The 27763-nt window shown below is 34.4% G+C and overlaps 1 protein-coding gene across 1 annotated transcript in view; it reads right to left on the bottom strand.

Annotated features, from left to right (window-relative positions):
- Positions 1-1530: 1530 nt before the first annotated feature.
- AKAIN1 (A-kinase anchor inhibitor 1) overlaps positions 1531-27763 on the bottom strand; it is a 76478-nt gene continuing 50245 nt past the window's right edge. The window contains exons 3-4 of the transcript XR_015743168.1: positions 12861-12953; positions 1531-2675 (exon numbers count right to left, since the gene is read on the bottom strand). The gene's annotated coding sequence lies outside the window, so the exon portion shown is untranslated. The remainder of the gene's footprint in view (positions 2676-12860; positions 12954-27763) is intronic.

Here is a 27763-nt window from a genome sequence, read left to right as displayed (position 1 = left end):
TAGGTGGTGTACAGATACATATATTTGAATTAAATACCGAAAAAGTTTTTAAAATGAGCTTTTAGGTAACTTGCTTCTCCAAACACAGGCAGATTTATTGAAGGTAGTCATTTTAATTACCATTTAGCTTCCAGCCATACAATTTACCTACCTCAGTTAGAATCTGGTAGAAATTATAATTATTATTTTATTAGTTCAGATATCACTTTTTAAAGAGGTAAATATGATTCAATGAGGTACAATGGTCTAGCTTTTGCAAGTATTAAACCATGCTCTATTTAATTAAACTGAAGTGAAGGGCATTTCCTTTGAACTGCATAGTTGTGTAATTAATCTACACCTCTGAGATGTCTATGATCTGATCACACACTAATGGATTCTGCTTATCTTTAAAAATAGCATTTGCCTTTGTTTTTGTCATTCAAACATAATTTAGCAGGCACACTGATTAGAAAATAATCTCAGCCATACAAAATATCTTGAAACTGCAATAAAGGCATGACCAATTTCATTATAAGTAAAAAAAAAAAACCCTCTTATTATCAAAATTCTCTCCATCCAATATTTCTTTTCAAAAAATGTTATTTTTCAAAGAATATTCGCTGATGCATTGCTCATCTTGTTGGAAAAAGAATATAATTTATGTCAGCCAAGATTACATGAACTTTTTTAAAGTGTTAGGAATATCATTGTAATTAGTGCATAAAGCTTAAATGGTGAGGATAATAGAAATACTATTGAACAGTAAGTTCTCTATGTACAAGTTTCAAAAATGAAAAGAACTGGTGAATTTATCATAGTATAAAATAGTCTGCTAATAATTACACTGAAATTATTGAATGGCTGCAAGACAAAGGATGCAATTTCTTTTTATAGGAAATCTAACATTATAAGAGATAATTTGCTTGTCAATAAAAAATAACATTCTTAGGCACTTATAAAGAAAGTCTATTTTGTATAAATAGAGATTTATTACAATTTCTCAGAATGAATCACAAATCACAATGGTATTTTTCTAAATGGTATGCACAGATGACAGATACACTGGTCAGTAGTTATATTTGTTGACATTTTGCACAAGATTTCTTGGAAATTAGTAAGCAAATATGCTAATAATTTAGACCAATACTTCAAATGGATTCATTAACATTGATGTAATCTTCCAATTTACATCAGATACATCAAATTGTTTTAGTTGGAAAGATTACTTAACAACTGACAGTGTGTTTTTCTGTGCTAGGTCTATTCTATAAAGAAAGAAAAATGAATGATCATGCTATATGCAGTATTTAAATGACTGGCAATTTTAAATCTAAGTAGGTTCAGTCATTGATTTCATTTGTTTCTAATTTTTCAATATTTTCTAATTTTTGAAAAAGTTAAATTTAAAAAGATTAAATTTAAAAATAGATATAATACAAGGAAAACAACAAAACATAGTATGTATATAATGTTTATTCCTGTCAAAGCATCCCTACTAAAATAAGGCATATTATACAATGCCTTAGTACAAGATTAAAATATGTACATAATAACAGATAATCAGAGTTGGAAGCAGGGGTGGGATTCTACAGGTTTGCACCTATTCATTAGAATCAGTTGTTAACATTCTAAGCAGTTCGGAGGACTGGTTGTTAGAAGAAATTAATGGCCTAATCCTGTAAGGAAGGCAGGAAGGAAACATTCTGGTGTTGTTTACAGAAACTGCCTCTCCGTTAACCCTTATTACATTCTTGGCAGGACTAGACTTCCTGCCTCAGGAACGTCTCTGGAGTTTTTTCCCCTCCTTTGCTGGTACTTTGCTTGTGTGGAGTGACCATTTAAAGTTACAGTGGCACTGAAAAAAGTGACTTATGACCATTTTTCACACTTACAACTGTTGCAGCATCCCCACAGTCATGAGAAGCCAGGCCAGGAAATGCATGCCTCGATGTGAGTGATATTGAGTTGGCCACGCCCAGCCAATAACATGACCACCAAGCCATGTCCACCCAGTCACATGATCACTAAGCCCACTACCTAAGCCACACCCACAGAACTGGTTGTTAAAAATTTGAATCCCACCCCTGCTTGGAAGGAATCTTATAGGTCATCCAGTCCAACCCCCTGCCCAAGCGGGAGACCCTACACCATTTCTGACAAATGGCAGTACAATCTCTTCTTGAAAGTCTCAAGTGATGGCACTCCCACAACTTCTGAGGGCAAGCTATTCCATTGGTTGATTGTTCTGTCAGAAAGTTTCTTCTTATTTCCAGATGAAATCTCTCCTTGTTCAGTTTCCATCCATTATTCCTTGTCTGGCCTACAGATGCTTTAGAAAATAGTTTGACCCCTTCCTCTCTGTGGCAGCCCCTCAAATATTGGAAGACTGCTATCATGTCTCCCCTGGTCCTTCTCTTCACTAGACTAGCCACGCCCACTTCCTGTAACCGTTCTTCATATGTTTTAGTTTCTGGTCCCCTAATCATCCTGGTTGCTCTTCTCTGCACTTTTTCTAGAGTCTCAACATCTTTTTATAATGTGGTGAATTGAATTAATGAATATGAGGGACATGAAACCAGCTTCCCCAAAGAATGTGTGTTGTTATCATATTTGAATGTCTCCTGGGCAACAGTTTATAGCTGGCTAATCTTTTCAATCCAGAAGCGTCCAAGACGTAATGTGTTCATTTCCACCTGTATGTATAAAATACAAAATATGAAATATAGTTTACATATAATTATGGATACGCTAAATTTTTCTGCAGATCTATCAACGATGGCTTTTCTTTTCCCTTCCTTTTCTAAACAGATTGGTTCTTAGTGTTAATTAGAATTTTCTTCAGTTTAAAAAAAGGCAAAAAGGAGATTTAAAACATTTACATTATATCAATAATATACATAGTTTATTTCCTCTGATTCTTCTAAGAATCTGTGGATGCAATAAATGTGTTCCAGGAAACTCATACTTAAAAGATCTGGTTTGCTAACTGCACAAGTAAGACTACTAGGAATTTTGATCAAGGTGTCTTTGTTGTTCCTAAATAACTTAATAGATGTATCAATTCTGGCTAATATTCTGCTTTGGTTTGCAAATGTGGGGAACCAAGGTTGTTTAGGTATCCCCAAACCTCAATTTCCAAATTTGTTATCTACACCATAAGAATCTACCTATTTAGGGACTTCCGGTTGTAAGGCTTCGGCGGCGGCAGGAATCCGCTTCTCTGCGGGTCCCTGCTGCGCTCGCCGTCAAGGTACCCCCGATCCAACTGGATTTGGGGGTTGTCGCTGCCCTGAAGGGGCAGCGGAAGACAGAGGAGATCCGGGCAGGGGTCTGGGGACATCGCACCCCCCTTCCCCAGCCGGCTAGACTCCTTTTTCCCGAGACGGATGAGCGGCTGTCTCGGCAGCCATAAAGGATTCTTCAACCGGATAAGTTTGCGCAGGAGGAAGTCTTAGAAGGAGAAGTTTTCTTGGCTAAACCACGACATTATGTTATTTTTAAAACACCCTGGAAACCTGACTTTGGATTGATTCATTTGTTTCCAAAAGAATCTGTTACATCGGCGAAAGTGCTGAAGGAAAGTTCACTCCCCCTCCCTACGGAGAAAGCAAAGGAGCATAGAAAAACTTGCTCTCTAAAGGTAAAAATAAGCTCTTTGTTATAAGTGGGAAGGGGAGGACTAAAAAAAAAAATTCTTTCTAAACTTTGCTGGAGGAGACGCCTTGAAGATTACAAGACCATTAATTAATGGTAATACGGCTTTTAAAACATATCTGGGATTTTGCCTCTGGAGAAAAAACTGTAAAGAGAAGAAGAGGAAAAAAGTTTTGCTTGTTTGGATTGTTTGATAACTCTGACATTTGGAAATTACTTCAAGATTGAAAACATCTGGGTTGTTGTTGTTTTTTTAAAAAAAAATCTATAATGGTACCACCGGTTGATGAACTGAAAATGGAATATGAAAAATTAAAAGAAAGACAACAAAGTGGCAAGGATTCTCTGGGAGCTGCCTTCCATTTTTTAGAAATGGCGGTTTCTATGTACCAGCAAACACTGGAGGAAGGAGAAGGAGAAGAAGAAGAAGAAAAGGAAGAAGCCATCTTTAATGGACTAAAAAGTTTGATTAAGAAAGAAAATGGGAAGGGAGGAAGGGAAAAGGAGAATTTAAGATTTAATAAAACAACCAAGAAAAAGAAAAATAGGATGAAAAGAAGGTACAATGTTAGAAAGCAATTGAATTACAACAGAGAGGGAAACTTAAAAAGGGGGAGAGGAGAGGAGGGGGCAAAAAGACCAGATTGGAGAAGAAAGGGAGGGAAAAAGAAAAAAAAAGCCACGGGTTAGGACAAGATTTTTTTTTTTAAAAGTTTTTTTTTAGAGATGAAGGATGATAGATAGCTTATAATTAAAGAAGATTCTGCAAGAGTGCATAAGATAGTATTGTAGTATTTGTATTTGGAACAGTTTATTGGAATATTTAATGAAATATTAATGTTTAATAATGATGGATGTTGATATTTGATTAAATATTAGGAGACTTGTTAAATGATTAATGCTTAGTTAAAGTTTAATTTGTTAGTGTTTTAATATTATTATAACTTTAGTATTTTATTTTTTCTATTCTAAAACAATGTACTTATCAGAATTAGAATTAGAATAGAAATTATATATTTAATTATACTATAAGTTTATTATTCTTTTATTTTAAGATTTAATATGTAGAATGTACTAAGCAGAATCAGGATGGAAATTATGTATTATTTTAAGCTTTATTTTAGGAGAAGGCGTCATACTTCAAAAGCGATTACAGGGGAAATTTTTTGTTAAAGGGAAGAGATACATAGATGTTTGGTAAAGAACGGACAAAAGACATAAGTATAATGACTTTGAAATAAGATGAAATAAATAAAATATAATTAAGAGAGTGAAAAGATGGGAGAAGTTATATAGAAAATACAAAATGGTTAATAAGATATGAAGGGTATATAAGGTGGGCATGAATTTGATTTAGGTCTGTCAAAAAAGATGTAACCTGGGGCCAAGTCACTTTTCAAAAGAAGTTTTATGTTTTATGTTTAGTGTGTGGATTATCTATGTTTGATTCTAAATTAATAAAATCTCAGAGAAATGAAATTAAAGGGAGAGAAATTGGGAAAAGATATGTATAAATGATAACTAAGGAGGTTTTTTTCTCTCCAATGTTTTGCTTTAAGTGTGATAATGTGGAACCATGTTTTAAAGAATAATGCTTTGTTTATCTTGTTGAAGTTTATGGGTAGTTCTTGGAAAGGAGGTTTTATACCTCTATGTGTTATGTTTTGTTTGTCTTTAAAAATCAATAAAACTTGTTCTTAAAAAAAAAAGAATCTACCTATTTAGAGATGTTCTGACCTAGGCTTCACAAAAATCACGAAACAGACTCCTTTTTATTAGGCTAATGTGAATTCCTATCATTCACATCCAGCAAAGTCCCAGCAAACAGTCTTTCAAGAGTGAATTACAACCACAGACCTATCAGGCTTGAAGAGTTGCCAGGCTGATAGCTTCCAAGCACAATGCTATACAAGAAAATACTTGGCAAGAAGTCTCTGAGAGTCATGAACAAATCTTCACATTAATTAATTGAACTAATTGTCTCCTGCAAATACCACTCCCCTTTCGCTCCTCTTTATTCCCTATGGGACGGGCCATTCACCATCCACCCATGCCTTTATTCCTGAGTTGACTCTTGTTCCTCAACTGTTATCTTCTCCTGGCAGCTCTGAAAATGTGCACATTGGGAACAGGTGCCAGCTGTTCTTCTGTCCTACTGATCTCCGACTCTGAAGGCAGCTGATAACTGTCAGATGGCCCTGGCCCCATCTCTACCTTTGATGCAAAGCACTCATCAGACCCTTCCCTGGATTCCAGGACTGGCCCATGTTCTTCCCGAACCTCCTCACTGTCTGAATCTGGCGGCAGTTCTACTGGCCACTGGTGGGCCACAACAAGAGATCTCTATTTAGAGAATTATAGTATACACATGGAGAACTGGTCCCATACTGTATATTACTAGACAAACAGTTCTAATAAACATTTAAGGATAAAAGTAAAGATTTCTTTTTTCTAAATAAATGGTATCCAGTTATATTTGTGCATACCTTCTTGCAAAAACTTGGCCTAAACCATTAGGTTTTTGGTCATAGTATAACAATATTTTTCTCTTCACCTCTTATGTACACCAGATATTGATGACATTGTTCTACTTGATAGTATGGAAGACAGTAAACATCTCCATGTTTTACCAAAATAATGACATTTTCTATGTTTCACTTATCCATTTTTTAAAAAATTGTTGTTTGGAAAATTGCAAAATAATGGTGCTTCTGGATTTCTCAGAAATAAATTTGATTCATTGATTGACTTACCATCAAGTTGGCATTGACTCTAACAACTGGATAGACATATTTTGTCCATGATAACCTAACCCGAATCTTATAACAGTGTATACATCATTGATAGATAGGCCAAACTATGGTAATTTGAGCCTGGTCATTTGTGATTTGAGTGAAAACTTCTGATTGATTTGTTTGATGGCCATTTGTTTGCTTTCTTCTTCTGATATTTTTGGGAGTTGTCTCCAACATCAAAATTCAAAATGGTCAAAGGAAGGAAAGTATTTGATAAGATCTTATGTCTAAGGTCAGTAAAAGATTCCTAGACTCCTATACAATTTGGTATGTTTATTATAAAGAATTAAACTTTGGGGATTAATTTTTTCAAAATTCCTGCTATAATTGTTCTAATACTACTCCTTTTCACATCTATTTACCTTTGGAATTACAATAGCATATCATTTATTTGCTTCTTTTTTGAAATAGTTAATGTTCTTTCCTGAAAAGTTATGTTTTTTCCCTTCTAAAGATTTTATACAGATTTCCAGGTTATATTAATTCTATAAAGTGGCAAACACAATTAATGAATGATCAATTCATCTGATGAATAATTTTCAGGTTTTATGCATGGGTATGAAATGCTACATGCCATGAAAAGCAGTCTGCCAATTTACAGCCTGCAGCTCTAGAACTGTTGACAGTTTATTGTAGGACTATTTTTAAAAATATCTTTGGTCCCAAACCCAAATTTTCTCTCAGTTTTAGATTGGGAAAAGGCATTAAAATGCCAATTAAATAAATTTTCCATACTAATAGAGTCATCACAAGATGTAACAATTGGAGTTATACATTGTTCAAAGTGGGATTGTGTTAGGACAGTGTTAGACATTAAGGATTAATTTAGGGAATGCTATTAGATTTAGCCTTTACACTGGCTACCTAAGTGGTATCTTGAGTGTTGTGGGGAAAATAACATATTGCCAACAAGTGAAGAGAGTCCAAATTATAATTTAATTAATCCAAAGCTGTTAGATACAAGGGATCACTGATCTCTTGCATCCCAGCAAATAGCAAAAACCACAAGGTTACCTAGATTTTATACAGCGTGTTGATCAAAACAGTTTTGATCATGTACATAAAGTAGCAAAAGATCTCAAATACCAAAAGAATTGCTTTGGTTATCAATTTAAGTTAATTCACTAGCTGTTGTTCTTCTTGCCTATAGAGATAGCTTGTCATAGCTTAGCTCATTCTAGTAACATGTGAAATAGATGTTGGAAACAGAAAAATCTTAGGGCAGCAAAGTATGGCTGCCATGTTTAAGATCATTACTGATGTCCAGGAGCACAACTTGTCAATATTGAAGAAATGATATTCCCATTTGATTATATCATGTGGAGCTAGCTGTCAACCTGCCAACTCCTCAAGATCATCCTTTTGGTAGTCAGTAGATGAATGTTTTGTCTTTTTAAAAAAATAATTAAAAAAAACTTGGGTACTCAAGGATTGCATTGAGAAGCAGGATTATGATGCAATACAGTCATCAAAGTAGATAGGACTTAAATTTCTGATTGGTTTGCATTGTCCATGTCTGTTTTGCCTAAATGAAGGCTTACATACCTGTTTTATTTCTGTTTTATTTATTTTTTGTCAAATAAAAAAATGTAGTATGTAATTATACCTGTGGTTTCATGAAGTTTATTGCTAAATTTCATGTTAATTAAAATTTGACTTTTATTATTAGTTTCTTTGGAAGCTTTTGCTCTGAAGACAGATGTAACTTTTAAATTTTAAATATATTCCTGCTTAACACAGATATATATCTGTTTAACACAGATGTGGCATAGGCTGTGATCATTACTATGAGAATGCTTTGTTATGAAATCTTAAATAATTGTGCCCCAGTCTGGAGTAGGAAATAATAGACTTATACAAGAGATTATTGTATTGTATTTTTCTATTCATAGAATAAATTTGGAGGCTATCTTGGTTATGAATTTTCTTTGTCAGGCTGGAGATGTTTAAGGAATGAATAACCCCAGTGTCTAAAAGCTTACTAATTGGGAACAAAAGAGAGGGAATTTTAACAGATTCTCATTTGTTTTAAAAGAGAGAACACCTATATTGAATGAAAAACTTTAATGGGAAACATATCAGTTTGGTATATACAATCCTTCATCCTATTTTAACCAGAGATGCAGAGCATTTATTAATAATTTTGTTTTCTTTGACTCTTGCTTTTTTAATATATTTTTTTCATTTTTTCTGCTCAACTGCTCTGAATTCTCTTTAATTTCATTTTACCAGAAAGAGTGTTTATTTATTTATAATTGTTGACACTTTTTCATTATCCAAGAACTTAGAATTTTAAGTTCCACAATAATCTTGTAAAATAGCTTGATCTTGGGATTTATTGGAGTTGGATACAGGCAAACTCCTTCTGGAATTTGAAACTATGATTCAGTCCCCAAACTCCTCTAAGATTTCCCAACAAATTGTAATTTTCAATTTGACTGAAATGTACAAGAATTTATTGATTTAACAGTACAGGAGGTAACATGAATTTATTTTTCCCCAAATGGAAATCATAATAACATTATTCAATTTCATAGACATGAAATGGATAATCCTCTGAATAATTTGGTGAAGATAAAGATATCCTTTTATTTATTTTTTTCAAGAGATATTCCCATTTCTTTTGGAGCTGAAAATGCACTGATAATATACTGAGAGCAATCAAGTGAAAATCTGTGTAGAAGACAGCAATATTTAGTTATTCCAAATTGCTGAAAGAGAGTCTTTACTCAAAGGGCTTTAATTTCCTTTTCTTCTTTCTTCTTTTCCTTACTATAATATCACAAATTTGCCTGTGTTTCAGTCCATCAAACTTCAGGTATTCCTTTCCAGATGGATAAATTCATGCTAGCTATTTATTTGAAAATATATTTGATTGAAATGAAAGACAACCAGTTTCAAATAAATGTATTTGGAATCTAGCAGCCAATGATGGTAAAATAATCCCTCCCTCATCTCTCTTTTTAAAAAAATTAAACAAAAATGTTACATGGATACAAAACTACTCAAAATACGTGGCTCTACAGAAAAAACTTCATCCATTGTTTCTACAACTTCCATTAGACTCTCAGGATTCTCCCTGCATGAGTTCCAGCTCTGAGAACACCCTTCACTATGTCCCAGATTGCTTTGTTCTTTTTTGATGGGCATACTTAATAACAATAGCTATTTAAATTTATATACCGCTTAATAGCAATAACTACTTAAACTTATATACTGCTTCACAGTGCTTTACAGCTCTCTCTAAGCAGTTTACAGACTTAGCATATTGTCCCCATTTTATGATAATGTCCTCAGAAGGATGGAAAGATGAATCAGCCTTGAGCTGGTGAGAAGTGAACTGTTGGCAGTTGGAAGAATCAGCCTGCAATACTGCATTCTAACCATTGTGCCACTACCACCATTAATGCACCATTCTAGATGACAACTACTGAAATTTTGTAAAAATGCTTTACATGTTCTAAGCTGCATAGGAGACTGGTGCTGCTCCACTCTCGCCATGCCAAACTTTGAGTTTATTTATATATGATTTAAAATAAGGTGTTAACGGTATGGCATCTATGCCTAACATCTGGTTTTGCAGTGACTATCCTGAATCTGCCTCAGTGTTAAACCAAAGGGCCAATGTAATTTTACAGCTGTGGGTCTTTATTTCTTCAAATAATATTTGAGCAGTCATCACCATGTGCAAAATTTCAAGGATGTCATCATAGGCAGAGATAATTATTTCTAAGCTCTTGATCCACTATTGAAACATTAAAAACCCTGATTACATAGCCCATTCATCTCTAGTGCAGCTTCCATTCCTTTACTGCCTATTTCCTTCCCAGCTTTTCAGAATTAACCTTGTTCAGTCCTGTTTCTTCTTTATCTGTCATGACATCATTTGATTCTCTTAATCGCTGTGCACAAAAGGGTTGGCAATACAGCATCAGTGAAATAAAACATGATATTTTTGATATCTTAGAGAGAAGGAATGTAGTTTGCTTTGAGAAATTTTGACTATTCTAGCAGCAATAAAAGAAGAGACAGCTGACATGGATTTTTAAAGATTGCATACAAGATTGCCTGCCAAACAGCCCTATGTATTTCCTCCATGTGTTTCAGCAAAAAAAAAAAAAAAACCACTGAAAGATACATTTCTTTTGCTATAATCCTTACATGAATAATTTGAGAAAGAGAAAAGGGCAAAGAGAAAAAAAACCTCGAGCTTCTAATGTTGTCAGCAATTTTTAACACTCTGCCTAAGATGTGATCACTTTAAAATGCACAGCTATCAGCCATTCTGAAATGCTATCACATCCTGTGCTTTGTAGGTCAACCCCAGGGAGAAGCGAAAATAAGTGGGGAGGGGAAAAAAACTCGCTATCTTTTATCGAAAGCTTCTATTCTTTTCTTCTTCCTCCTAAGTGAAGCAATTAGTTCTGATGCTGAGCACTATCTTTATGTTACAAATGAAGTTAAAGCTGTAACAAAATTACGAAGATGCTTAATAATCTGCCTAGATTGTTAATTTTTCATTTTAACTGGCAGGTACAATATATTGGCTGTAGGGGGAAAATATATTGACTTCAGGTGGGGAAAAAACTGCAAGAATTAGCCATCATTCTTCAGGAGCCATTCATTATATAACAACTCAGGTACAAAATGAATGAAAGGCCGGTTGTTTGAAAAGAAAAATGTCAAAGCCTATTAGAAAAGAAGTTTACAAGTAACAGGTGGAGAAATATATTTATTGCTTATTAAATTCATAAAATTCATCCCATACATCAGCATATATCCTATATATTAACAGAAAAAGAAAAAAATATGCAAGTTCATATGTAAATACATAGTTCTTTAATTCTCTTAAATGGAGAAAAATCCTGTTAGAAATGAAGATATGCATAAAGATAGGATAAAAATTAATTGTATTACTGAAGCTCTCTGGCCAGCCAGTTAAGAGGGAGGACAAGAGGCAGGGAGGGCTTAGTCATGTTAACAAGGAAACCGGGAGTTGTAATCCTATGCAAATGTGAAGTACCATGCTTGGAAGGACTACTTGTTTGAAACATAAATTTGATGCTGTGCCTCCTATTGCAAAGGACTGAAATAGCCAGTTTGGTGCAGTGGTTAAGGTCCTGACCTAGAAATCAGGAGGCCACGAGTTCTATACCCACTTAGGCATGCAAGCCGACTGGGTGACTTTGGGCTAGGTAGGCAATCTGCCTGAGCCCAACTCACCTCATCAACTGGTTATTGTGGAAAAAATGGGAGGAAAAATGAGTATTAGATGAGTTGTTTTAAAGTAATAAAGGTGAGATAAATATACAATAAATTAAAAGCAATTATATCAGAAGTTCTGTTGTAAAAGTGTAGATCACTGATAGATCTGAGAAGATGTAAAAATAATATATTTTCCCTTCATTTATTGGGTGGTTGATAACATTGCTAAGCGGCCATAATTTTTTTCCACTTTAAGGCAAAATTTATCAAAAGATAAGCAATTTAGACTGAATTTCTCCTCTAATGCTCCATATCTCTTGTAGCCAAAGACAGGAACGAGAACTTTATTTTATAATTGTTAAAATGAACTTTTCACAATACAGAAAAAAAGAGCAAGAATTAATTTGGAGATCAGCATGTCTAAAATAAAATAAAAAATTGTAACGTAGGCCAGTAAAATCTTACATTGTATTTTATCTACAATTTTAGCTCAATTTCATTTTTTAAAAATTTCAATTTTTAAAATGGCCTATATCTCTTCAGGAGAATGTGGCTAATGGCCTATATCTCTTCAGGAGAATGTGGCTTGAGTTAGATTTGGAACCACAAAATAACAGACTTGGGACTGCAGACCCAAACTGAATTGGTCACTGGGATCACTGGGACCACATTCTGGTGAGAGAGAAGTCCCCCCAGGAATGGACTCCAGCAGAAGTTCTAATAAGATTAACCTCCGATCCCAGTGACTGACTCAGATTGAATCCTGCAACATCATCTTGGGACATGTATATTTGCATTCATTTGTGAGACATGACTGATGTTGGTCACCTATTCATCTCAGATTCACATTTATTATGTTAAATAGAATAACTCTGATGTAGGCTTCCCAGAAGTAATCAATAAAAATGGGATGTGATTAGAAAGGTGGAATTTTTTTTAAAAAAAAGCAAGGCAACTTTCTGCCAGCTTGGTAAAATGGCTACTTAGTTTTCATAAGTTAAGCTTAATGATACTTAATTGTACCATCACATTTAATCCCTTAGTCATAATATCCTACTGTATACTTCTTTTTAGTCAACATTTTCAGACAGAAGCTTCAGCCATCTCACAATATGTTATAGGAATACAACCAACAAAACATCTCTTTTTAAGGAAAAAAAGCCCTACTGTTCATGCATTTCATTTTCCACTAAATAAAGAGATTTAATTTCTTTTTTTCCTTACCAGGAAGTGCCTTGTTCTTTATGCAGGCATAAAGATCATAGTCATTTTGGGTATTTGCAAAATTCAGTGCTTGCTGTCAAACTCTCTTGAATTCTGATAGGACAAAATAAAAAAATGCAAGATGTTATTAATTTACAGAGGATCCAAATATATGGGATTCATATGATAAATACGTTTCAAAAGAGAACTGCACAGCAAATTTGCAAATCAATTTATAATCATACTCAATTTTATTTACTTTTAAGCAAATGAGTGCTGTGTTAGCAGGATACAGACATATTTACTCCCTCCATCTGCCCATATAAACAGACTTTATGGATATACGTTCAAGATCCCAGAAGAAGTACAGAGAATTATACATTATGAGATTCTCCATGCATATCTCAATTTGATAGCTGTTGCCCCATTGATCAACATTATTTGTAATACAACCTCTGCTGAACTGTTCTATAAATCACAAACAACATTATTCCGAACATAAAGTTTAAAGCAAAACTACAAGGGATGTGCAATGCTTTGGCTATATTTTTTAAAACAGGCTTCAGTGGACACAGTGTTGTGAAAATAAAACCTGTCTTTCAAGCAGTCGCATCTTTTTTTTTTCATTCTAGGAACCCTGCAATCCTAGAAAAAGTCACTTTAAAGAGTGATAGACAGGTATTATCTTCATGCTTTAATGCACCTTTTTTGGAAGAAAATACCAAGTGTCCTACAAACATCTGGCAAAAATGATTAGTAGGATCAAATCAATAGACTGTTTATTTCTTTTTCTACTCCTGCTATACTATTATTACTTCCAAGTCTATCACTTCATCCTGAATTATGTTCAAATCATGTTTCTCAGCCTACTTAGTTAATAGGTTATCACAAAAGTAAAGCTGAATACCATAGTATATCTTCTATTGTTCTGTAAGCATCATTAAAACCTGATACATCCTCCATTAACATAATCAACATAATGCCCACCATATATATTGTGCTTAATATATAAGGACTGAAATGAAGATATTACTTGTGCAACAGCATATTATGAATGTATATGTTGGCTCTAATCTAACTGATACAAATTTCTAAATCAGGGAGGAAAAGATTAACAATTTCCCAAAGTAATCACAGATTTGTTTATGACCAACTGATATCTCTTTTGGCAGTTTTTAGACTCATCATTATAACTATGAGATCTGAACTCTTATTTATTTTAGCTTATTTTATTTAGTTCTCGCACACAGAAATATTACAGGGCAACAATCATCTGCTGATTTTGCCAGCTGCCTGCCTGACAGAATGCTGCCCACTATCAGGCTGACAGGGAGTTTTACAATTTTGACAATTGCTTTTAGCAAAATTATAATTAGTGCCCCAGTGTCCTTATGCATTTTATATTGGTTCACACTGTTTCTTGCTCCAATTTTCCTCTAGCAATACAAATATAGTTCTTAAAACATTGGCCAAAATAAACCAAACAAAGGTTGCTGTTTTCAAAAGTCCAGCAGTTACCATATGTTAGTAACTGGACTGCATTCAGAAAGGATCTGAGAATCTCAACCTTGTTATAATTTGATTCTAATTTTTATGCTACTTTGTTCTGAGAGGTCTTAGGGCAAAATCACTGTTTAAAATGCTCCTGTCCTATGCTTGTATCATCATGGTTCCTGATTCACCTTTTTCAGTCACTTGTGTGCTAGAAAAGTTTCACATCCAGTTCCACTACAGTCTTGCACAGGAAAAAAAAATATTGCCTGCCTACACTAATATCTATTCCTAAACTCACCCTTTTCTCTTTTTCTATATGTTCTATATACATTCTATTTTTTTATTAGTTATACAATGTGCTTCTAAACCTTTAAGTAAAACACAAGTCTTTGATTTCAAGATACTCATTAAATCAATTCTGCTTACAATTCCTAATATTTTAGATACATTAATATTTAAATTTTCAAGCTTTGGGACATGATAGTGCTACTGGCCTGTATTGGTAGGATTAAGTTGGAACCCCATTGTTAAAACACAACTCTTTGTCCTTTTCCTACTAGTGATTTATAGTGTAGTGTAGCCCCACCAGGCCTCCTGTGTAGGAACCTAAGCTTTCCTTCTTGATTGATATATTGCCACAGCAGTAGCTGGTGATGCTTGAGACAGTATAAATCACTAGTATGGAAAAGGCCTCAGTTGAAAAAACTGATATATACATATACATATACATATACATATACATATACATACATGTTATGTCTCCTCCTGGAAATTCAAACGAACAAACTCAAAGCAGCCGTTTCACAATCAAATCAAACTGAAGGAAAATAACAAGATAACGGCTGGCAAAAAACTGTTAGGACTCCCATTCAAAATTCAAACAAACAGAGATCTCTTTGCAGTAACGTCCTCATTCAAAATAGACATTTTGTTTCTGGCAAAAGGCACCAGCTCAGCTGTGTCCTTTTATACCCATTAAGGCAACGTGCTAATTAACTGGCTTGCCCTTCAGATTAACGTTTCCTGGTTCTGACGTCAATCCACGATTTAAACAGTCATCAGATTCAAAACTCCTAACAGGTCCCGATCCTTCCAATCACAACACATACATATATATATTCTTAAGTTTTCGCGGGTACTTACATGTATGGCATTCAGCTTTGTTCGGGTATTTTCCCACGTCATTGTAGTTGTGCTTTTAAAGTTGTAGCAACGTTTCAGCAGAATCTCATCTGCCATCATCAGGCTTCCCAGAATTTCTCTTGTTGCTTTGAACACAGTGTGATTTCTGGGTGCACAAACCTGTGTATTTTAAGAGAGTCTCATTGGTACTAAGGAAGCCTTTAATGCCACTGCTCAAGGGATTACATCTGACAGGATTGTTTTCTCTGCATCCTCCCAAATTCCACTAATAATGCTTTGGAGAGCCCCAGACATACACTGCACGCAAGAATGTTTTAGCTCTTCTGTACAAGAGAACATTGTTTTAAATTAACTCATTGTTAATCTCCAGTATTCATTTTTAAAAGGGGAGCATTTTAAAAAAGAACTTAAAGACAGAGAGTTGATTAATTTTTCAAGGTTTGCAAATGGCAGCCAGTTTTGATACTGGGTATTTTAAATTAGATGACAAAGCACAGAGAAAAAGATAGCTTTTTCTTCTCAGTAAAGACAGTGTAAAATCAGAACCTTTCTCTGGAGTCACAGTTCTTTACACAATCACTAATTGAGTCCAGATTGTTTGAATGAGCCTGTCTATTTCTTGTCTTTATCAGCTTAAATATGCTTCTGTCTATATTATTTCTATACCACTTCACAACATTTTTTAATTAAAAAAAATACATTATATTTTAACCTTTTTCATAAGTTTTATATATTTTTTACTAAAATATAATTTTCTATTCATTTTTGTACCTTCTTTTGAAATAAGACCTGTGGAGAAAGATGCAGTGAAACAAGAGATAACATTTTCCGTGGTACACATCTTAGAAATTTGAATCAGTTTGTTAAAAGGTGCTGGAAAACAAAAATCCTACAATGAAGCAGGCTGGCATGATTTAAAGCTCTTCTTCAATCAAGCTGATTAGAAGAGATAAGGCAGGAAAAAGTGACCAATCTTGGAATCGTGTCTAACCAAATGACACTATTGAATAGTATTAAAGGGAATGCTCAAACACACACACACACACGTGTGGATAGATAGATAGATGGATGGATGGATGGATGGATGGATAGATAGATAGATAGATAGATAGATAGATAGATAGATGATAAATAGATTGATATGGTAATGTTATATTGTAATTGGGAGCCAGTTTGACGTGATGGTTAAAAGCAGTGGCCCCCAACCTTTTTTGAACCAGGGACTGGTTTCACGATTATTTATTCTTCCATGGACCGGTACCTGAGTAATGCGAGACTCCACTGTCATCAGGACAGCTCTTCGTTCAAAGCCGCCCCCGCCTTTGACGAAACTAAGGCATAAGCATCCAAATGCAGCTTTCCAACTGAAAACCCAGAAGCACTTTCCAACCGAAAACCCGGAAGCAACTGAAAACCCAGAAGCGCTGTCGAAACAAGATGCCGGCGCCCAAGCTTTGTGGCCCGGTAAAAAATGATCCACGGACCGGTACCGGTCCGGGGACCGGTGGTTGGGAACCCCTGGTTAAAAGCATTAAGCTGAAACCAGAAGACCATGAGTTCTTGTGCCACCTTAGGCACAAAGCCAGGCTGGTGACTTTGGGCCAATCACTTTCTCTCAGCCCTAGGAAGGAGGCAATGACAAACCACTTCTGAAAAACCTTGCCAAGCAAACTACAGTGACTTGTCCTTGTCGGCTCCAGGAAGCAAACATGACTGAAGAGAATACAAAAGAAAATATTTTAATAAAGACTCTTACAAATGAATGAAAAAAGAATATATTTTAAATGCCCCACTGCTGAAATATAAGTTGCAGCTGTTATAGCCCAAATCCCTAGATACATAGAATTTACCGGGTGTTAGAAAAACAATACTATCTATAGTATAGGACTGGTGACTTTCTGCAATTCCTTCCGACAATAGTACAGATGTACCTCCAAAATCAATAATATTGTTTGCAATATAGAAAACAGGGTAATTTCATTCACATCAACAGCTAATTTTATATATAATAATTGGGTAATTTGCTCTTTATAATTCAACTGGAAACAATATTGTTCTAGACATTGCATTCAAAATGGACAATGTGGATTACATACTTCTTTTAAAGTTCAGGCTTTGGAAAATCATTATTCTCTACACCAGTCAGTGAGATGTAGCTACAACTCTGATATTACTAGGATATAAGTCTTAACTGATATTAAGATGATATAAGCATCCTAAAGCATTTTTCTACCGATGATTGAATCATATGGAATAGTTCAGAGCTGTGAAAAACAGTTTTGAAAAATCAGGTTTGATCATTTAAAAGTAAGCCTTATTTTTATAGAGCCTCCTCTATAATGGCTCCTTTTTTACAATACAGAACCCTATTTGTATTTGTGTACGTATGTATTTTTTAAAAAAATACCATATCTCAAAGATGTCAAATATTTCTAGTGTCAATAGAGTGCATGGTTGCTATAGTGATTGTATAGTTGGCTGGATATTTCATCTGCCAACTCAATATTATTTTTGTGTTTGCTTATTTGTAAATTAACCTTTTATGAGAAAGAGTTAATGACTGCTTGAAGAGAAACAAAATTCTTCCAAATAAAATTAATTATCAACGTTCATGTTTTTCTAGAGGGACTGGGAAGGTTTAAAGTGGCCTTTTCATTTACCAGGATTCTCCCTCACCCCAAATAAAAGTAATGATTGACAGATGAACCTAATGCCCTCCAGAACTGGTAGATAATAATTCTCATCATTCCCCGCTTAGCAGGACAATTGTTCATAATAATTTAGAGACCATAAGGATCCTAGAAAAATATATCCAGAGGATTATAGGCTGAGAAGAACAAGCCTTTCTAACAAGGGCCTTGTTTTCAGTTCTACAAAACGGAAACCACTTTATATTTTCCTGCCCTATAGCTGAGAAACATGGAAAATAAGAGCTTGTGAAACATCTTAACAATATAGGGAACTGCTTAATTACAATGGATGCTGCACATTTGGAAAAAAATTAATGATAAATTTCCTTTTCTTTGTTGAAGGTCAAATATGAAAGGAAGATTAATTAAACAACCGGAACTACAAATGAAATAAATGATCAGTCAGATGTGGACAGTAATGTTTCTACTTCAACATAGCATCCCTAGAATGGTCTGAAGGCAGTAGCTTTCACTTTCTGATGAGGGATCCAGAATATTAGAGTGAGATATTTCTGAAATATTTCTAATTTTTTATTCAGTGGTTATGCCATAAAATCATAAATCAGAATAACTTCTAAACTAGTATCTTCCTTGAACTGCTTATACCATTATGTAAAAGAGACCAACTATTTCCTCTTTCTCCTTAGATAAAAATTCAGTAATATTCAGTACACTACAAAATTTAGCTATGATATGGTGCCAATATGAATTGGAGTATTTATCTTTCAGGGTAAGCAAAAAGTGGGTTACACTTTTAAATATGATTCAGAATTTAAGCTGATTTCAGTATTGTATTATAACATTAGCTCATTATTTCTGATTGGTTCAGTTGTTTAATAATAAACCATTGACTTTTATGCTACGTATAATCTGTTGATAGAAATAAATTAGCCAGCTACATTTGTAAATGATATTGCTTCAGCAAAAAAAAAGTCCTTCTTGCTAGTTACAAAATGTGAAAGAATATATTTATTACTATATGCTGATGATATAATTGTCATAATTCATCACCAAAATTAGTTTGCATAGCTATTGGCCCTTGGTAATTATTGCTATGGAAACTCAGTCATTACAGTTTTAGGTCAAAGGGCAACTACATGTACCTGTGTAACATTATTTAATGTTATTTTATCAGACACTTTCAAATCAAATTTCTGTCTTAGATTGTTTAAGTTGGGAATCAGGTAGAGATGTCTACCAAGTAATAATTGTCTGGGAACAGATGAGAGTGTAAATACAGATAGACATATGTAACATAAACTACAGTTCTTCCTGCTTAGATCAAAGAATCGGACAATTTTTATGCCCATGTAAGGCTTTGCTAATTTAGGGGTTAATTACAATAAAGGAATAGTGAATATTGTAGATATGCTTGAAACATTCTGTTATTTTTCCCCCGAGTTATTGGTTTGTTTCATGTTCTTGGATCATCAACGCATTTCAACTGCTATGGTTTTGGTTTTATATATTTGAACTTTGGTACAGCCTTTGCTTACAGCAATAAAATTTTCTGCTATTACTATTGCCGCTGCCACAGTATTTATTTGAACTTTCCAATGGGGTGCCAATTTACCAAATACAACTTAACAAAATAAAGTACCATACACAATGATTTGTTGTATCCAGATGGCTTAGTGGAATCTTTTGCTCCTGAGCCAAACAGAACAGCATGCTGACATAAATTTGGATATGGAATAGTATTCTACCACTACTATATATGGCATTTCCCTCAACCTTAGCAATTTTAAGATTCCCTAGCCAATTAGCCCATTACTTCGTAGTAGATTTTCATGAACCAGAGTAATACGAGCAGTAATTACTTCTTTAATTATATTTCTAGTTAATATTTCTCCACTTCTAATTAAGAGATTTCCGATTAGTTCATTCATAGTAGAAGACATTATTACTTTTCAGACAGTTTTGTTTTTACAAAGAAAAATATAATGTCATCCTGGTAAGGACTAGCAAATTTAGGGGTTGATCGTATTCATGACCATCTGACAACTGACCTGTAAATGACCCATAGAGGAGAAAATGCCTTTTCTTCTCTTGCTTACATTTGTAAATGTCAAATCAAGGATAGTGTTGCATTTTAACATCAAATCAGAAAGGCATTTCCAATTCATTCCACACACACAAGGACATTTCATGCTTTCTGAATGATCAGCACATTTAAATCTTTTTCTCTCTCCTCCATATAAAATATTTTGAGATGAGACTAAGGAAGACAATCTGTGCATTCTGAGTCTTAAGATCCTGCATCCACTTCCTCCTTCTCTTTTCTTAAGTTCTGGTGATGATTCAAATAGGAGTAATACAGACCAACAGTTTCTTCCAAAGCAAGTGGTAGTAAAGATTAAAATACTAACCACAATAAATAAATAAACAAGACCAGTCTTTGGAATGATTTCAGGATAGAATCCAGCAATAAGCTTCCCCTCACCCCATCATAGTTATAGCTGTGCTTTGGTTAACCCTTATATGTGCTATTCCTTCTAAAATAATATTTACTATATGTTTAAATATATATACATAAAAAGGTAGAAAATAGCAATAAAAGAAAGAAAAGTACATATGGCATAAACTATACCTGGGCAACCATCATCTATAAACAAAGAAACACAGAAAATCTATTTTTTTTATTCTCCAATAATGGTCTTTATATTTCTGCAATCCAGATATAGCATGTTTAAGACAGAAACATCTGTGCAATATGTTATAGAGATTGGAAAGAGAAATAGTTATAGTATATGTTCATGCATTCTCCAATTCCATGACGTTCTTGCTTCCATTAATCAACAGCACTATTCATTATAAATTTGTACTCACAATTTAAGATACTATTTTTTTCCATTGACAATTAGCTAGAAATTAAATTGGTCATTACTATATTATTTTGGCTAAAAGAAACCCAATTGTTTGTTAGTATTAGTTGTAGTTTAGATATCGTATTTTTTATTTAATCTAGACAAATTACATGCTAAAATGCTGCTATTCTTCCTCCTCTTTGCCCTCATCCCCTCCATTCCTCTCTTTCTCTTTAATGAGCTACCTGCACAAATTATCTCAGCCTGATATGAATCTAAAATCGAAATGTTATTTGTAGGAATGTTTTATTTTATTTTAAAACAAATGTAGTTTATGTAGAACATTTATAAATGACTTTTCTTAAGGTGTTTGAGCTCGACATGTTTAGGATTTCACTTCCCATTGTCATCAACAATACCAAAAGCTAGGCTGAGAAATGTGATGTATTGATATAAAAGTTGGTTTCTGCATAGATAACCTGAGATAAATTAAGGCATTATTAAAACAACAAACAGATGGAAACTGTATCTCCTGTCCCTCCCCCCCCCAAAAGGCTACTTTAGGTTGTTTATGTAAAGTATTTGGAAGAAAGAATCACAGGAAATTGAATGCTGATTACAGAATAAACAAGAACCATATTTAATAAACAGCAATTGCTGGAATTGTTTCCTATGTCTTTATAGTTGTGCTATAATTAATTAACTTGGGCTTCATGTCTCCACTAATGTATTCTTGCAGTATTTGATTTGCCAGCTGAAAGATGCCCAACAGTTGTAAGAAGTTGAACCCGAACTCATATGGCTATAGGAAAAGAGTATCAGCTGTGATGGAAAAATAATGAAATAAAGCTGCAAATTCTTTCCCCCTCTCCCTTGCTGTTAACCTTCACCTCCATTGATACAACCCTCCACCCCTCTGCTATGTCCAATTCCCCCTCTTGCATATATAAATTAGATCACCCCTGGGCTGCTGCATGACTCAAGAACAATCATGTCTCTGCTTCCAAGATAGCCCTTTTAATTTGAACACAGCAAAAACAATGAGGAAGCCAACATCTGTCCTGCCAAAAGATTTGTCCACGAGGCAACCTCAGTTAGGTAGCTTTGTTAGCAAGGTGAGGAACTGGAGGCATTCTACTCTAATCAAGCTTCCACACATGGTTATCTCACCATTCCATCCTCCTTAACAATGGAGCCCTTAGGTCGGCTGTCTTGTTGCAAAAGCATGCCTTTTGTTTTACAATACAATATTTTTTTCTTTTGTTTAACACTTATCTCATTCCCCCAAAAGTTGTTAATGAATCAGGTTGCTTAGATTTCCCACCCCCAGACTTATAATAATTTCTGTTTTTCTACTCTTTGAAGTCCTTCTTTCTTGTAAAGCAGGCAGCCAACTATCGTTGAATAAAGAACTGACAAATAATCGTTCCCGTACAATACTATTAATCCTGTTCTTTGCATCAGGCATTTTTCAAAAGTGGAAAGGTGCACCCCAAGCCCCCCAAAACAAAACAAAAAGTTCTCTGATTGTGCAATGACTCAGAGGAAATGTAAGTGATAAAATGAAATGTATTTGAAACAGTTTGTTAGAGGAAGCGGGGAAATGAATGCATTTATGGAACAGTTTTTTAAAAAATAGCTAAGTCTCAGCCACCTGCTTCCTGCACTTGATCAGATCGCTTGTTTGAAGAACAGCTATCAATTTTTAAAGCTCATTTTGGGAATGAATGCTAATTAATTTTTTTAAAAGTTCTTCAGAAAACTGATAACTTTTTTTTAAAAAATGAGTTTTTGCAAGAAATTGAAATAACCTTAGTATTAGACTCTCATAAAATCCGGGTATCTTAATGTAAAATGAACAGTAACTGATCTGTTTCAGATACACAACAGAAATAAACAAGATGGCTGTATAACAGTGGAGGTATTCAGCAGGTTCTGTCCAGTTCTGGAGAACCGGTAGCAGAAATTTTGAGTGGTTCGGACAATGGTGGGATTCAAATTTTTTTTACTACCGGTTCTGTGGTCATAGCTTGGTGGGCCTGGCAGGGGAAGGATACTGCAAAATCTCCAGTCAGAGGTGACATTTGCCAGTTCTCCGAACTACTCAAAATTTCCACTACTGCTTCTCCAGAACTGGTCAGAACCTGCTGAATACCACCTCTGAGTTTGGAGAACTGGCAAATACCACTTCTGACTGGCCGCACCCCCATCTATTCTCTGCCTCCCGAGTCTCAGCTGATCGGCTGGGTCTTCTTTTGTTGCCCTGAACAGAAGAACAGAGCTGGAAAGCAGGTTAGTGGGGTGGGGAGGGAATGGGGTTTTGCAGTATCCAGTTGTAAAATGGTGTCCTCCTGGATCCCTACCTGGAACCAATAAGTCTTTCTTTTGACGCCTTTCTAATTTGGTCTTGTTTCAGCAAGGGGTTAGGCGTGGTTAAAAAAAAAAGATGGCAGCCAGGGTCATTCAGCCACTATCTTGACTTTTTTGACCCTTTCCTCTATTAGGACTTTTAAAATTAAGTGTTCCATAATTGGATGATACCTCTTACATTACTTTCCTGATATATAGCTGTATTTGGTAGCATTTTAAATCATCTACCCAGGTAACAGAAATATAATTAATAAAGGCTACACAGGTCCTTGAATTAAACTTGACTCCTGGTGGCTACATAACCACACCCTTGCTGTTTTCTTGGTTCTATGCCAAAATGATTTGTCAAAGTCTTTTTTCAAAAATGAAATTAAAAAAAAAACAACTCTAAATCTTTCGTAGATTTAGATCACTGAGTTGTCAAGGAAAATATATTTTAATCCATAGTACAGAAAGTTCTTTTTAGGACACTGGAAGAAAACATTGCAATGCTAATAAAATCTGAAGATTTCAGTAGAAACTTGGCATGCAAGATTTAGCTGGATGTTTACTAAAACTTCAGGTAAATGTGTGTTTGTTGTTTAGAGAAGAACAATCTACATCTGTTGTGAGCAAAACTAAAGAAACTGAAAGAAGACATTCAAAATATATATTTAGATTTATCCTATGCAACTATTTGCAGTCATGGTCAGTCCAAGAATGATTTACCAGGATATCTATAGAGAAGAAGTTTTTGTTAAATCTGAAATGCAAACCTGTGTAATTTATATCATTTGATAGATAGATAGATAGATAGATAGATAGATAGATAGATAGATAGATAGATAGATAGATAGATAGATAGAGATAGATGATAGATAGATAGATAGATAGATAGATAGATAGATAGATTGATAGATAGATAGATAGATAGATAGATAGATAGATAGATAGATAGATAGATAGATAGATAGATAGATAGATAGATATAGATAGATAGATAGAATACCGTGTTTCTCATATAATAAGGCTGGGTCTTTTTTTTTTTTTTTTTTTGAGCCCCGAAAAAATGGCTAGGCTGTCTTTTCAGGGGGTGACTTAATTCCCCCCCCTTGCATCTTCGGGCAGGCGGGTGGCGATGGCTTGGATGTTGACCTCGGTGTTGGTGGGACACTTCTTATCGGGGTCAACGCAGGCAGCACCATATCCAGGTGTGCAACAAAAGTACTTCCTAACAGCAAGACCCCCCCACCATTCCCCACCATTTTGCATGTTTTAATATAGACCTTAATTTGCGGGGAGGGGTTTAATTTCATTTCATGCCTATAAAACATGCTGGGACTTCCTATTGGGGGAGGCCATATTGTTGGAGAAACAGGATAGATAGATAGATAGATAGATAGATAGATAGATAGATAGATAGATAGATAGATAGATATAAATCAAATCTTTATTATGGTCAAAGATCATCAGGTGGCATACAATCAATTATAATTACATTGGAATTTAAAAAATAATCATAATTATAAAAAACTAAAGGATACAAAACAGAAAGTTAAAGTCTAAAACAGGACTGTCCAACTCACAGCCTGCAGGCTGGATGCGTCACACACTGGCCACACCCACGCCTGGTTTAGTGAAGGGGAAAAAAGTCGCAATATGTCACATGACACTGCCATGACGTTTGACACACCTGGTCTAAAAAAAATCTAAAAGGTAGGATAATTAGATGGCTTTAGGAGACTGTAAAAATTAGTATATGGCAATCTGAATCTATCATAGTAGAGACTATTCTAGTATGATGAACTAGAGTTAATCCTCAATTTACAGTCACAATTGGGACCAGAATTTCCACCCTCATTGTGGTGGTAACTTGAATCATCATGTGACTGGGTAATTTTTTGATCCCATTAATTATCCTTATACATTATCTTCTTTTATTTCCCTATGGGTTTAATATCAGGAACAGAATAAAAAAAACTGTGCATACTTTTGACTGCATACCTGTTCAGGTTTCTGCTTGCAGAAATGAAAGCAAGCCCTTCTTGCATATGACTAACTAATATGGATCCAATCCAATAAGAGGATTTATTCTTCCTTCATTTTACTGTTGCATCTATAGCTGAAATTTAGTAGGTTGAAATTATTAACACCACTAAATATTTATTTATAATATTTTATATGAAAAAATATATTTAAAGATTAGGGATACATGACTTGTTAACTCTTCACTTTCTTTTAATATTTTTTTTGCCTAAGTGCATATTTCAAAGTTATGTATATTTCAGGATAAACAGAAACAAAGGTTGGAATTTCTTAAATTTCCCAAACAGAACTTAGTGTAATTGCTTCTTCAGCTTCTATATTTTGTTATCGTTTTTAAAAATAGTTTTATAGTGCATTTTCCTTCACTTTACATCGCAATTTCAATTTTGCAATAACAATATGCTGGTTGTATCAACACCTTTTAAAAATATATGTGATGTTATACATCCTAGTTACGACCATTTTTCTCTTTTTCATACAGTATAGTCCATAGAAAAAGGAATAAAAACTTGATGCTATATAACATACTTATATCTATTGTATCCATGGTTATAACGTAGTTTTCCATTCATTTATCACTCTATATATTTTGATTTGCAATTATGCACAATCTAATACCAATATTGCTTACAATACGTATCCTTCTATTTAGCTTTATACCTGTATTTGTTTCTAACTTGTTGATCCTCTTCCGTAATCCATTTTCTAACCTCTGCATCTATTGTCTAGCCAATTGTACCATAGGTCCTATATTAGGTAATACTCTGTTTCTCCCTTGTCTTTTATTTCCATTGTTAACCTGTCCATTTTGGTGCATTCTAATATTTTCAGCTTCTATATTTTGGTAGATACAGAGTTGTCATGTTTCCCTACATTGTCTGATTACTCATTTATCATTCACATTATCCCAGAATTGTTATTTCAAGCATTTAGTAATATTATTGTCAGCATTGCAGAAAACCTTCACTCCATCCAATAACTCCGAGACAGACATCTTCTCAAAAGTTCTTTTTATTTGGATAGTAAACTGGCACAAACTGGGGAATCCCAAATCCTAAAGTTCCAGGTTTCCTTGCAATAAGTCAAAACTACAAATCCATCCCCTGCACCCATCATCACATCACATGCCTCAATCACCATCCATCCCAACTTGAGACTTCCCCTCACTTATGCACAAAATAACATGACCTTGAATTAGAAAAAGAACGTTATTATGTCTAACTACATACACTCCGAGATATTCCCCTCTCCCATTTTCACAGGCTCAAAATGTGGCAGCATGGGAGCATCTGTCTCAATATGGCTTCCAAAGCTGACAATTATACTTCTTTATTATTTAACAATTTCTCAAAATGGAATTGTTTTTTAAGCTACAGCTGTTGTTATAATATTATAATATTCCGTTTTACAGACAGTATTGTGTTCTTAAAACACATGTTGGGCACAAATGATGTTAGGGACACATTTTTGTAACACAACTAATAATACTGAAATTGTAATGAATTTGCAAAATACTACTTACTCCCAGATGTAGAAGTATCTATTTAGAAATCTTATATTCACCTAGATTTTCTATGTACATTTTTAAAAAAAAGCATGATTCATGTATTGCCTTAGTTTTAGTTTGGATGCCATAGTATATTGTGCTAATGTTAGGGCAAAAATTTAACATATCCAAAATTTTATTTAATTCAAAGCAGTTTTCCCACTCAGAACTGGGACAGTTTCCCTCTGCCTAAAGCCCCAGTCAGTTGAATGACAAATGTCTTAGTGTAGACAAGCTTTGCATAGTGAGCAATTAAATTTATGCAACTCAAAGTATAATTAAAAAGTAACAATATTGTGAAAGAGTGATTGAAGATAGTTTGCTGTCAATGATGTCTAATCATGGCTTCATGGAGACTCTAGCTCAAAGGCAGACAATACAACTGATTTTCAACTATTATAAAGTGATGAAAGGAGGCATACTATCATTGTTTATTTATATAAAAGATTTATATGGCCACCCATCTTGTGGCATATAACCATAATGATAAAAATGCGAGATTTAAAAACAATTATAAAAAATGAAGAAATGCCAGGAACCCAATCTAATATCCATCAAGCCATCAAACTTGCTATTCTAGAATAGAATAACAGAGTTGGAAGGGACCTTGGAGGTCTTCTAGTCCAAACCCCTGCTTAGGAGGAAACCCTACACCACTTTAGACAAATGTTTATCGAGCATCTTTTTAAAAACTTCCAGTATTGGAGCATTCACAACTTCTAGAGGCAAGTTGTTCCACTGATTAATTGTTCTGTCAGGCAATGTCTCCTTAGTTCTAAGTTGCTTCTCTCCTTAATTAGTTTCCACTTGCTTCTTGTCCTGCCCTCAGGTGCTTTGAAGAATAGCTTG

This window comes from Pseudonaja textilis, chromosome 3 (genome assembly GCF_049901715.1).
Source record: "Pseudonaja textilis isolate UNSWEBS1 chromosome 3, rPseTex1.2, whole genome shotgun sequence".
Classification (NCBI taxonomy): domain Eukaryota; kingdom Metazoa; phylum Chordata; class Lepidosauria; order Squamata; family Elapidae; genus Pseudonaja; species Pseudonaja textilis.
This window is presented reverse-complemented; position numbering and strand designations above follow the sequence as displayed.